The following is a 19,005-nucleotide window of genomic DNA, read 5'->3' as shown; positions in this document are numbered from 1 at the left end:
GGGTCCTACACAGATGACAGCAAGGAAATGAGTGAGCTACTCAAGTCCCAATATGACTCAGTTTTTAGCAAGCTGCTAACCAGACTGAGAGTCGAAGATCAAAATTATTTTTTTATGAGAGAGCCACAAAATTTGGTTAACACAAGCCTATCCGATGTTATCCTGACGCCAAATGACTTCGAAGAGGCGATAAATGACATGCCCATGCACTCTGCCCCAGGGCCAGACTCATGGAACTCCGTGTTCATCAAGAACTGCAAGAAGCCCCTATCACGAGCCTTTTCCATCCTATGGAGAGGGAGCATGGACACGGGGGTCGTCCCACAGTTACTAAAAACAACAGACATAGCCCCACTCCACAAAGGGGGCAGTAAAGCAACAGCAAAGAACTACAGACCGATAGCACTAACATCCCATATCATAAAAATCTTTGAAAGGGTCCTAAGAAGCAAGATCACCACCCATCTAGAAACCCATCAGTTACACAACCCAGGGCAACATGGGTTTAGAACAGGTCGCTCCTATCTGTCTCAACTATTGGATCACTACGACAAGGTCCTAAATGCACTAGAAGACAAAAAGAATGGAGATGTAATATATACAGACTTTGCAAAAGCCTTCGACAAGTGTGACCATGGCGTAATAGCGCACAAAATGCGTGCTAAAGGAATAACAGGAAAAGTCGGTCGATGGATCTATAATTTCCTCACTAACAGAACACAGAGAGTAGTCGTCAACAGAGTAAAGTCCGAGGCAGCTACGGTGAAAAGCTCTGTTCCACAAGGCACAGTACTCGCTCCCATCTTGTTCCTCATCCTCATATCCGACATAGACAAGGATGTCAGCCACAGCACCGTGTCTTCCTTCGCAGATGACACCCGAATCTGCATGACAGTGTCTTCCATTGCAGACACTGCAAGGCTCCAGGCGGACATCAACCAAATCTTTCAGTGGGCTGCAGAAAACAATATGAAGTTCAACGATGAGAAATTTCAATTACTCAGATATGGTAAACACGAGGAAATTAAATCTTCATCAGAGTACAAAACAAATTCTGGCCACAAAATAGAGCGAAACACCAACGTCAAAGACCTGGGAGTGATCATGTCGGAGGATCTCACCTTCAAGGACCATAACATTGTATCAATCGCATCTGCTAGAAAAATGACAGGATGGATAATGAGAACCTTCAAAACTAGGGAGGCCAAGCCCATGATGACACTCTTCAGGTCACTTGTTCTATCTAGGCTGGAATATTGCTGCACACTAACAGCACCTTTCAAGGCAGGTGAAATTGCTGACCTAGAAAATGTACAGAGAACCTTCACGGCGCGCATAACGGAGATAAAACACCTCAATTACTGGGAGCACTTGAGGTTCCTAAAACTGTATTCCCTGGAACGCAGGCGGGAGAGATACATGATTATATACACCTGGAAAATCCTAGTGGGACTAGTACCAAACTTGCACACGAAAATCACTCACTACGAAAGCAAAAGACTTGGCAGACGATGCAACATCCCCCCAATGAAAAGCAGGGGTGTCACTAGCACGTTAAGAGACCATACAATAAGTGTCAGGGGCCCGAGACTGTTCAACTGCCTCCCAGCATACATAAGGGGGATAACCAACAGACCCCTGGCAGTCTTCAAGCTGGCACTGGACAAGCACCTAAAGTCGGTTCCTGACCAGCCGGGCTGTGGCTCGTACGTTGGTTTGCGTGCAGCCAGCAGCAACAGCCTGGTTGATCAGGCTCTGATCCACCAGGAGGCCTGGTCACAGACCGGGCCGCCGGGGCGTTGACCCCCGGAACTCTCTCCAGGTAAACTCCAGGCCTATAGTTGCTTACATCAGACCTACTATTTTTCTTGAAGATAGGAGTAACTCTGGCCTCCTTGAACCCCTCCGGTACGGTATTAATGGTGATTGATTATAGCCTTAATACTATAATCTGTAAGGATTTAATGTTAACAATTAATCTAAGTCTGCTCGACATGCCTAGCCATGCGAGGTGTCCTAGTGGCCCCCTCTGTAATTAGTATTTTATAACATGTAAACCACAAAATACCCAAAACCTGTAAACCCCACATTGTAACCATTATAGAGAATAAACTTGAATTGAACTGAATTGAATTGAATTGATAGATTTATTATGTAAGCAATAGGGATTGACAGTTCAGAAGCACCATCTTTTAGGAACTTAGACGGGATGTTATCAGGGCCAGTGCTCTTAGTTGGGTTTAACCTGCTTAGTTCTTTTTGAATGAAGTCATGAGATACACTTACTAGTTGACAACTGTTTGGGGTTACCCCTTTATTGGTATAGTATGTTTGAAACTTATCAGAGTCTGTGTTAAAGGTATTTGATGCAGCTGGTAGTTTACTTACTAGTGTTGATGCAACAGATGTGTAGTAGGAATTAAAGCAATTTACCACCTTATATGTTTCGTGGCATACCTCATTATCGATAGTGAGTACTATGTTGGACCTATCTACTGGTTTATGGCTATACCCCAAATGTTTTAGTTGTTGCCAGAGCTTTCTGGGGTTATGCTTATACTCTTCAATTTTTGAGCAATAGTGCTTTGCCTTTGCTCCTTTTATAAGTCTCTGCACTCTGTTCCTCACCCTTTGGAATTCATTTAGTGCTGCAATATCCTGTCTGTTTGCTTTAAATCTTTTTAGCAACTGGTCTCTGAATTTCATATTATCTAATATCTCAGTAGTCATCCAGGGTTCAGTTCTTCGTTTAATCCTAACCTCTTTAACTGGTACAATATTATCAAGGATGGTAGTGAACATTGTTTTGAATTTTTCCCAGGCATCGTTTACGTTTTTTTTTAGTTTAATATGTTTATTATGCACCCCACAACCATCCTGTGGGCGGTAGTCAAAAGATTACAGAGGTACATAATTGGTCCAGGGACTTGACTCCAAAGTTTTGATAGCTGAGCAAGTTACAGAGGTAATGAACTCACAATTTACAAAGGTAATGAACTCCAGGTAGGTCTGGTCACAATCATGACAAGTTACAAAGGTATTTACAGAATTTAGAAAGAAGTGATCTTGCGTTGACATGAATAAAGTGAAGGCCTGTTTTCATAAAACAATTATAATCATCAATATATGGCAATGGGTCATATGTATTAAAATTAGGTAAACCAATATCATCATTGCTAAAGGGTAACTGTGCCAAAGTGCATTTGTTACACACAAAGTGAATTCTGGCACCGTTGTTATAATTGTACATACATCCATCATGCACCCACCCTTTACACATTTTACATAAGGTGCCTTTTCTGTTTTTCATGCGTACTTTAGTACAGTGTATGCACCTGTTTGGTAGTGTTTAAGATAATAATGGCTGTATTGTCTCACATTGACCTATGTATGCATTACATATGGAGTTAAGGTTATCATTCCTAGCTACTAGACCGTTATTATCACCTTCATTTATCTGTCTGTTTTGCCTCTGCACAATAGTTTGAGGTCCTGAATTAATTTGGATATCACCACTTAAGAGAGCTACAATAAGAGGTGTGTGCCACTGTTTTTGTTTGGGTATGCGGTGTTGCCATACCTTGCGGCGATAGTGATATTTACTTTTCTGGTAGGATGGCAACTGTTGGACTTTTACTGTCCAGGGCTCTGTTACTCCATTCACCTTTTCCAGTCCACATAACTGCTTTCTTTCTTCATGGAATTGAAGGAGAAAGATAACTATAATTATGGCAGCCTGTAACCCCCTAATGCCTGCCATTTTCACTCGTCGCTCTTTTACTCATATACAATAATATTTATTTCTCTTTTCCAGTCACCTAGTACACCCTAGTATCTGCTTTAGCAATCACCACTGAATTTAGTAAATTTTCTTCTTCAAAACCCTCTTCACTGCTCACTTTTTCCTTAACTTCACAAACCCCTTTCAGTTAACCTCTTATTACACACTCCCCTTCTCGCCTCACTTCACAGTCCGGTTTCACCTATTAACTTCTAACTCCTTTCCATTCTGGTTGACCAGAAAGGCTTAATCAGTGGTTTTATCCTTCCAAATCCCCTCAATTCCATTTATCGGGGGTTGTGTGGTGTTGTTGACTGCCTGACCTGTTCTGCTGACTCAGCCATTTTTAAAACACTGAGGGAAGTAAACACCACCTACAACCTGACTTTCCTTGAGTTTATAGATATATTTGGCGTTTTCTGCTATGATTCTCTCACTGTACACTGGTCAGCTGAATATAGGTCAGCTACTAAAACATTAACCTTGACTGTTTAACTAGGTTTAATGTTTGTCAAGGAACACTTCAAGTGTTTCCTGACGTGGGTCTTAGTTATATAATGAACCAGAGCTGGAGCTCTTTGTCATCTGACCGAGGTCTTCCACTAGCTTACCCCTACACCCCCCTTTTAAAAAATTATGATTATATTTATAACCAAGGACCTCAATGGCAATACAGTGTACGAGCCTTTATCTGACGAATTAGCACACTAGCTTGAAGAAAATAGAACAGTACAGACAGAAACTATCAGATCCATTATCCATCATAATGAACTATAAACATATCAGTGTTGAAGGTAACAAGGTCAGTAGACTGCATGATGTTGTTACTGCTTGACTAAGGCAAAGCTATAATTATCTCTGGCAGTACAGTTTGTATGGAGATGTCAATGACAAATTGCACTGTGTGGAGAGAGACATGGCCATACACTGGAACATTATATCTTACACTCAGAGTATCCAAACATAAATAAAAAAAAAGAAGCACAATACCGTGACTGGAACGATACACAAATAACCCGGACGAACGTCGGACCGAAACGTCCTCGTAAGCTCCTCTCTTCTATAAGCAGGTTATTTGTGTATCCAAACATTCTCCTCCATCTCCTTGATTTGCGGGTACTCTCCTGACCCGGGTCTTTTCCAGATTGTGACCCGGCCTTGGCTCCCTGTCGTGGGAGTATCTGAGACCTAGGTCTGCCATGGGAGGAGGTACAAGTACCTCCTCATCATAAGGGACCAGCTGTCCCCAGGCCTAGCTCCATTCCCCGCCCTCACGAGACTCGTAAGGAGAATTATTATTATTATTATAATCAAGGGGAAGCGCTAAACCCGTAGGATTATACAGCACCTGGGGGGATGTGGAAGGCATTCAGGCTTAATTCGGGGAACTGGAGCACAGATTCAATTCCCTAAATCAAGAGCCCCTCACCAACATCAAGGAACCTTCCATGAGGGGTCGTAAGGAGAAGCTAGGCCTCTGGTCTGTCATCTTCCCCGCCCCAGGAGTGGGTGCTCGCGGGAAGGAGAAGCTAGGCCTCTGGTCTGCCATCTTCCCCGCCCCAGGGGGGTCGTGGGAAGGAGAAGCTAGGCCTCTGGTCCGCCATCTTCCCCGCCACAGGAGGGGGGCTCGTGTGAAGGAGAAGCTAGGCCTCTGTTCTGCCATCTTCCCCGCACCAGGGAGGGGGTGGTGGGAAGGAGAAGCTAGGCCTCTGGTCTGCCATCTTCCCCGCCCCAGGGAGGGGGTCGTGGGAAGGAGAAGCTAGGCCTCTGATCTGTCATCTTCCCCGCCCCAGGAGCGGGTGCTCGCGGGAAGGAGAAGCTAGGCCTCTGGTCTGCCATCTTCCCCGCCCCAGGGAGGGGGTGGTGGGAAGGAGAAGCTAGGCCTCTGGTCTGCCATCTTCCCCGCCCCAGGGGGGTCGTGGGAAGGAGAAGCTAGGCCTCTGGTCTGCCATCTTCCCCGCCCCAGGGAGGGGGTCGTGGGAAGGAGAAGCTAGGCCTCTGGTCTGCCATCTTCCCCGCCCCAGGAGGAAGGGGGCTCGTGGGAAGGGCAATCTTGTGAGCTGCAGGTGGTAGCAAGCTCTGGCTCTTTTCTCCCAACATCCAACCTTACAAAAACACCATGCGAACCTCACAGGTTGTGAAGAAATGGTATGGTGATACCGACAAGATGTGGAAAAAGACACTTATGTACAGTTCAGGACATTTATTAAAGGTAACATTTCACCACGAGTGACTTCTTTAGTCCTAACAGGACTGAAGAAGCCACTCGTGGCGAAACGTTTCCTTTAGTAAATGTCCTGAACTTTAGATAAGTGTCTTTTTCCACTTACAGTTTGTATCCACATTTTGCATCGACTAGATGGATTAACTGTTTTTATAGAGGATATTGCAACCCAGTTATGAGTAACGTTTTCGGTGGTTTACCTGGAGAGGATTTCGGGAGTCAACGCCCCCGCGGTTCAGTCTGAGACCAGGCCTCATGGTGGACCAGGGTCTGATCAACCAGGCTGTTACTGCCGGCCGCACATAAACTGACGTACGAACCACAGCCTGGCTGGCCAGGTATTAATTTTAGGTGCCTGTCCAGTGCCTTCTTGAAGACAACCAGGGGTCTATAGGTAATCCCCCTTATGTATGCTGGGAGGCAGTTGAACAGTCTTGGGCCCCGGACACTTATTGTGTTGTCTCTCAGTGTACTCGTGGCACCTCTGCTTTTCATCGGGGGAATGCTGCATCTCCTGCCGAGTCTTTTGCTTTCATAGGGAGTGATTTTCGTGTGCAGGTTTGGTACCAATCCCCCCAGGACCTTCCAAGTGTATATTATCATGTATCTCTCTCGCCTGCATTCCAGGAAATACAGATAAAGGACTTTCAACCGTTCCAAGAAATTTAGATGCCTTATCGTACTTATGTGTGCTGTGAAAGTTCTTTGTACGCTCTCCAAGTCTGCAATGTCGCCAGCCTTGGAGGGGGTCTTTAGTATACAGCAGTATTCCAGCCTAGAGAGAACAAACGATTGGAAGAGTGTCATCATGGGCTTGGCATCCCTAGTTTTGATGGTTCTCATTATCCATCCTATCATTTTCCTAGCGGATGAGGTAGATAGTGTTGTGGTCTTTGAAGGCAAGATCCTCTGACATTATCACTCCCAGGCCCTTCACAGTTTTTTTCTCTATTGTATGGTTAGAATTTGTTGTATACTCTGATACAATTTTAATTTCCTCATATTGTCCATATCTGAGTTGAAATTTCTCCTCGTTGAACTTTATATTGTTTTGAGTGGCCCATTTGAAGATTTGGTTGATGTCCGCTTGGAGTCTCGCAGTGTCTTCGATGGAGATCACTGCCGTGGTGATCTGGGTGTCATCCACAAAAGAAGACACGGAGCTATGGCTTACATCTCTGTCTATGTCAGAAATGAGGACGAGGAATAGAATGGGAGCGAGTACTGTGCCTTGTGGAACAGAGTTGTTGTGGAACTCTTGTGGAACTTTTTTTGAGATTGTATTTCATACTGTGTTGTATTCATCAAATATATGACGTAACTGTTAGATATGAAATGACTAATATTTCTTTTTAGTAATGTAATAATGCGCAATAGGGTCTGGCATGGACTCATCTTGACTTTCGTAATCCTGTTCTACGCACTACTGCTCATAGGATGAGCATGGCGGTGCATAATTAACTCCATTTACCTTGTTATGTTTAGTTGTGTCGCCTAAATGGCTAGTTTATTGTAGGTAAATAGTTCAGAGAACCGATAAGTTGATAAGTTAGACATATGCAACACTTAGGTATCTTTGTTCCTCCTCTATTCCCCACAATTCACACTTACACTCACCCAATTGACTATAAACCTAGAAATACGTAATACAACTATTACCTAATGAATCTTAATTAGTCATAAGTTTGCCTGTGATACTCCAATATAGGAGCTTTAATGTCAATTGCAATGTCAGCATAAAAGTAAGTATGTTACAGTACTGAACAGATATTTTTGTCATCAAGATACTATATCCTAGGTTTAAATTATGCCAGTTATTTGTTTCTATGTTCAATGAAAAATGGTATGACGTTGTGCAATATGATAATCAAAGGTAAATGGGGGGGGGGGTTTAGTTGTACTGCCCAAAAAATATTTTTTATTGATTGTGCTAAATTAATGTGTATATTGGGCATGGGGATGCGAAGGGGCTTGCCAAATTGATTCGGTATTTTTATATTCTTACATATGTTCCTGGGCATGTATGACACTGCTATAAATCCTGTGAATATACATTGTTAAATCATACGTCATGTGATATTGTGTTTCAACTTCTGTACATAAGTGTATATGTATAATGTGAGTCCGTGTCTATATCAAGTGTAATGTTCTCGTAAATGATGACATTCTTAACTATATGAAGGGTTTTTGTATTATAGTCATAATACTAAGTTCAATCATGTGTTACTTTTCTTAATGTCAATTGTAATGTTGGCATCATATATGCATATTACACTAATAAAGAGATGTTTTTGTCATCAAAATACTATGTTCTAGGCTTAAATTATGTTGGTTATTGGTTTCTGCGTTAAATGAGCAATGGTATGTTAAAAAAAAAAAAACACGGGCGGAGATAGAACCCGCGATCAGAGTCTCAAAACTCCAGACCATCGCGTTAGCCACTGGACCAGCTAGCCACATTATTATTATAATCAAAAAGAAGCACTAAATCACAAGGGCTATACAGCGCTGCAGGGCAGGAAGGAAGCGAGGGTATCAGGTGGCAAAAGGGAGATGGAGGAGTAATAGGTTACTGAGAACAGCGGGGAAGCGGATGGTGATACCCATGAGTAAGACGAGTGTGGCCAATGCGAAGGCGGGAGAGAGTAGTCTCCCAACCTCGGCACTGATGACAAGAAGACGGCCAGTAACCTATGCTCGGTTTAATAGAATGAAGTTTGTTACCGAGCAGAGTTGACCAACGTTGTTGCCAACGGGTGTGAAGGTGGGTAGCTATTACAGCAAATTAGTCCGAAAATGGAACACCTCTATATGAAATTGGTAGGTCATGTACTACTGACCCCGCAGCAGTGTCTGCCTGTTCATTGCCCTGTACGTCAACATGACCAGGGACCCAACAAAAAACAATATCTTTATGCTTGGTAGAGATACGGCGTAGCCAAAGTTGGATACGGAGAACTAAGGGGTGAGGTGTATCAAATTTACTTATAGCCTTTAGAGCATTAAGGGAGTCTGAGACAACCACAAATGATGACACAGGCATAGATGCGATACGAATAAGAGCTGTAAGAATGGCATACGATTCAGCAGTAAAAATGCTAGCCGAAGATAGTAGATGCCCTCGCACGACGCTGTCCACAATAAGATTTGTCCAACTAAGTATATTTCTACACCATAGGAAGGTTAGCAAAGGCACCACTGTGACCACAAATGTACATGGAGATTCGTCTGTAAAAACTTGCATTTGTGGTTACAGTGGTGGCTATGCTAACCTTCCTATGGTGTAGAAATATACCTAGTTGGACGAATTTTATTGTGGACAGCTGATCCGATCAGTGGCTAACGCGACGATCTGGAGTTTTGAGACTCTGATCGCGGGTTCTATCCCCACCCGTGGTATGGTTTGTTTGCAAACGTGTATATGTATTTCGTGAGTCAATGGTTTGTTGATGTTCAATATTGTGATCTAGGGTAAAAGACGGAGGAGGGGGGGGTTGTACTGCCCAAAACATAATTTTTATTACATGTACTTCATTAATATGTATATTGTATATTGCCGAATGGAAGGGGTAATGTGGACTGTCTTTAATTAGTATTACTTGCAAGGTTTTCTTGTGTTTTTGTAAAACGGGTTTATATATCTCTCAGGTTTATACTGTAATAAGCGAAATATTATTGTAAATTGAAATGATTTGATTAATACCGGGTATAATATTGTTTTTCACACACAAGTTGGAGGTTGTACTGAGTCAGGGGAGGATTATTATTATAATCAAGGGGGAAGCGCTAATCCCGGAGGATTATACAGCGCCTGGGGGGGGGGATGTGGAAGGCATTCAGGCTTAATTCGGGGAACTGGAGCACAGATCCAATTCCCTAAATCAAGAGCCCCTCACCAACATCAAGGAGCCTTCCTTGAGGGGAGTCAGGGGATTAGATTAGATTAGATTAGATTAGATTTTGCCACCGAAGTGGCTAGTTTATTGTGCACCCCATATCCATCCTGTGGACGGTAGCGCGAGAGCATATGGATACACAAAAGGCCTAGGAACTAGGCCCCAAAGGGTTAACAGGAATACATATGGATTTATATCTACATATCTATAGTTCACTTATCTGTTACAAGCAAATTTAGGAAATTTGCTTAGTATATCTGGTATCTTATTTTCATTAATAAGATATCTTGACATGTCACATAGGTTATTATACTGTCAGTCTCTGTATTCCTCAATAAGTGGACAATTAACCACATAGTGTTCAAGAGAGTGACCATATGCCTGATCACATAATTTACATTTAGTTTGATCATCATGTGTGTGTCTCCCAAACTGCCAGAAGTACCTGTAACCAAGCCTAAGCCTGGCAACTACAACATCAGTCAGTACTTGTAACCAAGCCTAAGTCTGGCCACTACAACACCAGTCAGTACTTGTAAAAAAGCCTAAGTCTGGCCACTACAACATCAGTCAGTACTTGTAACCAAGCCTAAGTCTGGCCACTACAACATCAGTCAGTACTTGTAACCAAGCCTAAGCCTGGCCACTACAACATCAGTCAGTACCTGTAACCAAGCCTAAGTCTGGCCACTACAACATCAGTCAGTACTTGTAACCAAGCCTAAGCCTGGCCACTACAACATCAGTCAGTACTTGTAACCAAGCCTAAGCCTGGCCACTACAACATCAGTCAGTACTTGTAACCAAGCCTAAGTCTGGCCACTACAACATCAGTCAGTACTTGTAACCAAGCCTAAGTCTGGCCACTACAACATCAGTCAGTACTTGTAACCAAGCCTAAGTCTGGCCACTACAACATCAGTCAGTACTTGTAACCAAGCCTAAGTCTGGCCACTACAACATCAGTCAGTACCTGTAACCAAGCCTAAGTCTGGCCACTACAACATCAGTCAGTACTTGTAACCAAGACTAAGTCTGGCCACTACAACATCAGTCAGTACTTGTAACCAAGCCTAAGCCTGGCCACTACAACATCAGTCAGTACTTGTAACCAAGCCTAAGTCTGGCCACTACAACATCAGTCAGTACTTGTAGCCAAGCCTAAGTCTGGCCACTACAACATCAGTCAGTACTTGTAACCAAGCCTAAGTCTGGCCACTACAACATCAGTCAGTACTTGTAACCAAGCCTAAGTCTTGGCCACCAGGCCTGGTGGCCAAAGCTCCCGCTTCACACACGGAGGGCCCGGGTTCGATTCCCGGCGGGTGGAAACATTTCGACACGTTTCCTTACACCTATTGTCCTGTTCACCTAGCAGCAAATAGGTACCTGGGTGTTAGTCGACTGGTGTGGGTCGCATCCTGGGGGACAAGATTAAGGACCCCAATGGAAATAAGTTAGACAGTCCTCGATGACGCACTGACTTTCTTGGGTTATCCTGGGTGGCTAACCCCCCGGGGTTAAAAATCCGAACGAAATCTTATCTTATCTTATCTTATCTCACTACAACATCAGTCAGTCTGTTCACATTGCAAGTTGCTCCATAAACATACTTATCTACGTTCATGTTATCATAGTGGGTTATAGATCTACTCAGGCTTCTAACTGCATTCCTATAACAATCATCTTCATTATTTACTTCTCTCCTAATATTATTCCTAATGCTAGACACAGTTATACCAAAGTTATATTCTACATTCTCCTTCTGGATACTCTTCTTGGCTAACATATCAACTTTATCATGAAGGAGTAATCCAATGTGTGATGAGATACATAGCAATTGTACATTAATTCCTTTGTCCCTAATTTTTGAGTATCTATACCTGGCTTCCCAAATGAGCATGTGGAACAATTTTTTTTTTAAAGGCAATGTAACATCTGCAGTGTTTTGATTATGAAGAAATAATTGTTTTTGACTGTGAAATATCTGACACTATATACTTTTATTTATTTAATGTATTGTATGTTTTAAATAAAATATAAAAAAAAATATAGGAGCTTCAATAGAAACTATGTATTAAAACAAAACCATTGGCATTGCTAAATTTACGAACTGTCATGTAGTTACTTAGTCTTAATACGAATATATTCATTAATCTGTACCAATATAGAGTTTTGAATTAATCTTAGTCTGCTTGAAATGCCTAGTTATGCTAGGTGTCATAGTGGCTCTGTAATTAGTTTTATATAATATGTAAACCCCACATTGTAATAAACTTGATTTGATTTATTGTGGAAATGTTGTGCCACAGTGACTTCATCAGTCCAGTACAAATAATAGTGAAGGTCAAAAGAATGAGGTAATGAGTCCCTCAGGCTGGAGTCCGTGTAAATAGTCCATCAGTCTTCAAAACATTGATGGATTAATTACGTGGACTCCAGGCTGAGGGACTGGTAAGATAAGATAAGATTTCGTTCGGATTTTTAACCCCGGAGGGTTAGCCACCCAGGATAACCCAAGAAAGTCAGTGCGTCATCGAGGACTGTCTAACTTATTTCCATTGGCGTCCCCCAGGATGCGACTCACACCAGTCGACTAACACCCAGGTACCTATTTGCTGCTAGGTGAACAGGACAACAGGTGTAAGGAAACGTGTCGAAATGTTTCCACCCGCCGGGAATCGAACCCGGGCCCTCCGTGTGTGAAGCGGGAGCTTTAGCCACCAGGCCACCTCAACCTCAACCTCCTCCTGATCTTCACTATTCTTCCTGGTGTTGGACTGATGAAGCCACAGAGTGGCACAACGTTCCCACAGTAAACATACCCAAGTGCTGCACATGTCTCTAAATTAATGGCTAGTTTATTGTGCTTATCCAGGTGATCCACTCACACGTAGAGCAAAAACAAGAAATAAATTTGGTCTTTGTCAGTCCTCACTGGACATTGTTACGTAACTAGACAGAAATATATATTTTATATTCTTCTACAATTATTTTATACACTTAATGTATACAATACAGTATGGAATACAATCTCAAAAGGAATGATACCTTATTACCACTACAAAAACATTGGACACCATTAAGTTTCAATTTCCTCTATAGAAACTGTCCATCCATCAAGTGGATATAAAATGTGGATACAACCTGAAGAAATCAACTATCTGATCATTTATAATGATGTATTTTGCCAGATCCTCGTCTTGTTCCATTATATTTGTACTGTAACTAAGTAAGTTGTTGTATCTTCACCATCTTTATTAAGTCACTCCACAAAACTGATGAATATTGAATCAGTTTGAAATATCAGTTTTTAAATTGTTTCTTTATTACTCGTTTTTCTTATTATACATATAATTGTAGTTAACTGCTTCAGAAATCTTATTTAATAGTCTATGTCTAATTGTTCTGTGTCTAGCAATGTTTTATTATATGTAAATTATCTCTGTACAGCATTAAAATAAATTGGAACTGGAATATATGTAGTAGAAATCAGTCATTATTATAAATTTAAAAATTAAAACAGTTAAGTAACTCAAATGTGTAAAAATAAGTTAGTAAGTCAGTTTATTTAGGTATACACAAATACAGTTACATAGATCATCATACATAGCAACATATGTGTAGAGAACCTGGAATAACCCAAAAATGTCAGTGACTTATTTTCATTGTGGTCTTTGACATAATTTATTTAAACTCTAAAAGTTAAAATAGTTTAGTAACTGAGTTACTTGCATGAATATTAAATAGAGATGCAGAGCTTATAATAATAGGTACATCAATGTTAAATAAATTGAGGTCGAGGGGAGAGAATAGATTTAGGCTGAGGAACAGGCTACAGAATAAATTTAAAACCCCAATGGAAATAAGTCACTCTGACTTTTTTGGGGGAAGTTATCCTAGGTAATTTACACTATGCATGATAATGGCACTTATGAGCGCCTGTGCCTAAATAAACTAATTAAGGCAGCAACATAGCGAATAAATCTATCCCGAAATGCTCTGCATACTAAAGTGCTTTCTACATACACACCTAAATGTCACCCATCTATGTACAAATATTGTATTAAGCTGTAAATAAATAAATAAATAAGTAAATAAAGAACCTTTATTTTTTAATGTTTAGTCCTGTGGTCTCTGTGTCTCACTCAAAACAAACTGTCGACTCAGGTGAACAGTGTCGTGTGTGAGGGCGGCGGAGGAGCCAGCACCTGTGTGGTTTTCTCCCATACCTGGATCATGTCTACCTGACTCTCACTCCCACGAGGTAATTCTGACCAGGTCAGGGCGGGACAGTACGACCTGCGAGGTAGGAAGGAGGTGTGGTACCTGTGGCAGGTGAGAACTGAGAGGGCGATAACCTAGCCAGTAGTAGCGGGTGATGACTTAGCATTAGCGGGTCAGCTGAGAGTGATGACCCAGGTCAGCTGAGAGTGATGACCCAGATCAGCTGAGAGTGATGACCCAGGTCAGCTGAGTGATGACCCAGGTCAGCTGAGAGTGATGACCCAGATCAGCTGAGAGTGATGACCCAGGTCAGCTGAGAGTGATGACCCAGGTCAGCTGAGAGTGATGACCCAGGTCAGCTGAGAGTGATGACCCAGGTCAGCTGAGAGTGATGACCCAGGTCAGCTGAGAGTGATGACCCAGGTCAGCTGAGAGTGATGACCCAGGTCAGCTGAGAGTGATGACCCAGGTCAGCTGAGAGTGATGACCCAGGTCAGCTGAGAGTGATGACCCAGGTCAGCTGAGAGTGATGACCCAGGTCAGCTGAGAGTGATGACCCAGGTCAGTTCAGAGTGATGACCCAGGTCAGTTGAGAGTGATGACCCAGGTCAGTTGAGAGTGATGACCCAGGTCAGCTGAGAGTGATGACCCAGGTCAGCTGAGAGTGATGACCCAGGTCAGCTGAGAGTGATGACCCAGGTCAGCTGAGAGTGATGACCCAGGTCAGCTGAGAGTGATGACCCAGGTCAGCTGAGAGTGATGACCCAGGTCAGCTGAGAGTGATGACCCAGGTCAGCTGAGAGTGATGACCCAGGTCAGCTGAGAGTGATGACCCAGGTCAGCTGAGAGTGATGACCCAGGTCAGCTGAGAGTGATGACCCAGGTCAGCTGAGAGTGATGACCCAGGTCAGCTGAGAGTGATGACCCAGGTCAGCTGAGAGTGATGACCCAGGTCAGCTGAGAGTGATGACCCAGGTCAGCTGAGAGTGATGACCCAGGTCAGCTGAGAGTGATGACCCAGGTCAGCTGAGAGTGATGACCCAGGTCAGCTGAGAGGGTGATGACCCAACAGTAGCAGGTCAGCTGAGAGGGTGATGACCCAACAGTAGCAGGTCAGCTGAGAGGGTGATGACCCAACAGTAGCAGGTCAGCTGAGAGGGTGATGACCCAACAGTAGCAGGTCAGCTGAGAGGGTGATGACCCAACAGTAGCAGGTCAGCTGAAAGGATGATCCAACAGTTTACCTGGAGAGGGTTTCGGGGGTCAATGCCCCCATGGCCTGGTCTGAGACCAGACCTCATGGTGGATCAGGGTCTGATCAACCAGGCTGTTACTGCTGGCTGCACACAAGCTGACGTACGAACCACAGCCCAGTTGGTCAGGTACTGACTTTAGGTACCTGTCCAGTGCCTTCTTGAAGACAGTCAGGGGTCTATTGGTAATCCCCCTTATGTATGCTGGGAGGCAGTTGAACAGTCTTGGGCCCCGGACACTTATTGTGTTGTCTCAGGGTACTCGTGGCACCCCTGCTTTTCATCGGAGGAATGTTGCATCTCCTGTCGAGTCTTTTGCATTCATATGGAGTGATTTTCGTGTGCAGGTTTGGTACTAATCCCTCCAGGACCTTCCAAGTGTATATTATCATGTATCTCTCTCACCTGCGTTCCAGGAAATACAGATCAAGGACCTTCAACCGTTCCAAGTAGTTTAGGTGCCTTATGGCACTTGTGTGTGCCATGAAAGTTCTTTGTACGCTCTCCAGGTCTGCAATGTCGTCAGTCTTGAAGGGGGCCGTTAGTGTACAGCAGTATTCCAGCCTAGAGAGCACAAGCGATTTGAAGGGAATCATCATTGGCTTGGCGTCCCTAGTTTTGAAGGTTCTCATTATCCATCCTATCATTTTCCTAGCGGATGAGGTAGATACATTGTTGTGGTCTTTGAAAGTGAGGTCCTCTGACATTATCACTCCCAGGTCCTTCATATTACTTTTCTGCTCTATTGTATGGTTAGAATTTGTGGTATACCCTGACACATTTTTAATTTCTTCAAGTTTTCCATATCTAAGTAGTTGAAATTTCTCCTCGTTGAACATATTGTTTTGAGTGGCCCATTCGAAGATTTGGTTGATGTCTGCTTGGAGTCTTTTGGTGTCTTCGATGGAGGTCACTGCCATGGTGATCTGGGTGTCATCCGCAAAGGAAGACACGGAGCTATGGCTTACATCTCTGTCTATGTCAGAAATGAGGATGAGGAATAGAATGGGAGCGAATACTGTGCCTTGTGGAACAGAGCTTTTTACCGTGGCTGCCTGGGACTTTACTCTGTTTACTATTACTCTTTGTGTTCTATTTGTCAGGAAGTTGTAGATCCATCTACCAACTTTTCCCGTTATTCCTTTATCCTGCATTTTGTGTGCTATTACACCATGGTCACACTTGTCGAAAGCTTTTGCAAAGTCTGCGTATACTACATCTGTATTTTGTTTATCCTCTACAGCATCCAGGACCTTGTCATAGTGGTCCAGTAGTTGGGACAGACAGGAGCAACCTGCTTTAAACCCATGTTGCCCTGGGTTGTGTAATTGATGTATATCTAGGTGGTTGGCTATCTTGCTTCTTAGAACCCTCTCAAAGATTTTTATGATATGGGATGTTAGTGCTATCAGTCTGTAGATCTTTGCAATTGCTTTACTGCCACTTTTGTGGAGTGGGGCTATGTCTGTTGCTTTTGGTGTGTGTAGGATGACCCCTGTGTCCATGCTCCCTCTCCATAAAATGCTGAAGGCACGCGATAGGGGCTTCTTGCAATTCTTGATGAACACAGAGTTCCACGAGTCTGGGCCTGGGGCAGAGTGCATGGGCATGTCATTAATTGCCTCTTCAAAGTCTTGTGGAGTTAGAATAATATCCGAGATTTTTGGGAGGACCAAATTTTGGGTTTCGTTCATAAAGAATTCATTTGGATTGTCGACCCTTAGAGTGGGCAGTGGCTCGCTGAACACTGAGTCATATTTGGACTTTAGTATCTCACTCATTTCTTGGCTATCATCTGTGTATGTCCCATCCTGCCTCAGCAGGGGCCCAATACTGGATGTTGTTTTTCTCTTAGATTTGGCATAAGAAAAGAAGTATTTTTTTTTTTCAGTTTCCTTTATGGGTTTTAGTTCTTCCTGTGATTCTTATCTCCTATAAGATTCCTTCAGCTTAAGTTCGATATTTACAATTTCATTGACTAGTGCCTCCTTTCGTATTTCAGATATATTGACCCCACTCAGCAGTTCTGTGACTCTTCGCCTTCATCTGCATAGGGAACATCTCTCTCTTTCTAGTTTACATCTTCTCTTTCTTTTTCTTAATGGAATGTGTCTTGAGCAGATCTCAAGAACTAAAGAATTCATTTTTCCAAGGCAAATGTTCGGATCCGTGTTTAGGATATCTTCCCAGCTTGTTTCATTTAGGACATGGTTTACTTGATCCCATTGTATGTTTTTGTTATTGAAATTGAATTTCGTGAAGAGACCTTCATGACTGCTCACATTTTGCTGGTCTGGAGCCATGTGCATACCTGTCTGTACCTCTGTTATGTTGTGATCTGAGTGAATTGTCTTTGATACAGTTATATTACATATCAGATCGTCAGTGTTAGTGAAGATGAAGGCCAGCGTATTTTCTAGGCTTGTAGGCTCTACTATTTGCTGGTTTAAGGTGAATTTGTTGCAGAGATTTAAAAGTTCGTGTGTGTGTGAATTTTCATCTGAGCTGCCTCCCGGGGTGATCTCTGCTAAAACATTGTTTGCTATACTCCTCCATTTTAGGTGTCTCAGGTTGAAATCTCCTAGTAGTAAAATGTTTGGGGCAAGAGTTGAGATTTTCCAAACAGTGGTCAATTTTCTCAAGCTGCTCCTGGAAATGCAGGGAAGTTGCATCTAGAGGCTTGTATACTACCACAGTAGCAGGTCAGCTGAGAGGGTGATGATTCAACAGAAACAGGTCTGCTGAGGGGTGATGATCCAGTAGAAACAGGTCTACTGAGAGGATGATGATCCAACAGAAACAGGTATGCTGAGAAGGTGATGATTCAGCAGAAACAGGTCTACTGAGAGGGTGATGATCCAACAGAAATAGGTCTGCTGAGAGGGTGATGATCCAGCAGAAACAGGTCTCCTGAGAGGAGGATGATCCAACAGAAACAGGTCTGCTGAGAGGGTAATGATTCAACAGAAATGGGTCTGCTGAGAGGGTAATGATTCAGCAGAAACAGGTCTGCTGAAAGGGTGATGATTTAGCAGAAACAGGTCTGCTGAAAGGGTGATGATTTAGCAGAAACAGGTCTGCTGAGAGGGTGATGATTTAGCAGAAACAGGTCTGCTGAGAGGGTGATGATTTAGCAGAAACAGGTCTGCTGAGAGGGTGATGATTTAGCAGAAACAGGTCTGCTGAGAGGGCAATGATCCAGCAGAAACAGGTCTGCTGAGAGGGTAATGAGCCAACAGAAACAGATCAGCTGAGAGGGTTATGACTTGGTATTAGCAGGTCAGCAGAGAGAGTGATTTACAAACAGATCCATTGGCTGCATTAATTATGTAATAATTCTTAAGATACGTGTATTGTAATGCTATAACAAGCATCCTTACAAACATGCATACATACACTCTATATACGTATATATATAATTTATTTGTGTATTTATTTTAATATGTCGCCATCTCCCATGGAGGCAGAGTGACCCAAAAAAAAAGAAAGAAACACTTTCACAATCATTCACAATCATTCACACACTGTCTTATTAGATGTCATTCCAAACAGCCAGTATTCCAAACCTCTCCTTTAAAGTACTGGCATTGTACTTACCACCTCCAGGACTCGAGTCCGGCTAAC

At 43.0% G+C, this 19,005-nt stretch overlaps 1 protein-coding gene across 1 annotated transcript in view; it reads left to right on the top strand.

Annotated features, from left to right (window-relative positions):
- Positions 1-14,036: 14,036 nt before the first annotated feature.
- HDAC6 (histone deacetylase 6) overlaps positions 14,037-19,005 on the top strand; it is a 151,873-nt gene continuing 146,904 nt past the window's right edge. The window contains exon 1 of the mRNA XM_070086084.1: positions 14,037-14,168. The gene's annotated coding sequence lies outside the window, so the exon portion shown is untranslated. The remainder of the gene's footprint in view (positions 14,169-19,005) is intronic.

The sequence above is a fragment of the Cherax quadricarinatus genome, chromosome 18 (assembly GCF_038502225.1).
Source record: "Cherax quadricarinatus isolate ZL_2023a chromosome 18, ASM3850222v1, whole genome shotgun sequence".
In the NCBI taxonomy this organism is placed as follows: Eukaryota; Metazoa; Arthropoda; class Malacostraca; order Decapoda; family Parastacidae; genus Cherax; species Cherax quadricarinatus.
This window is presented reverse-complemented; position numbering and strand designations above follow the sequence as displayed.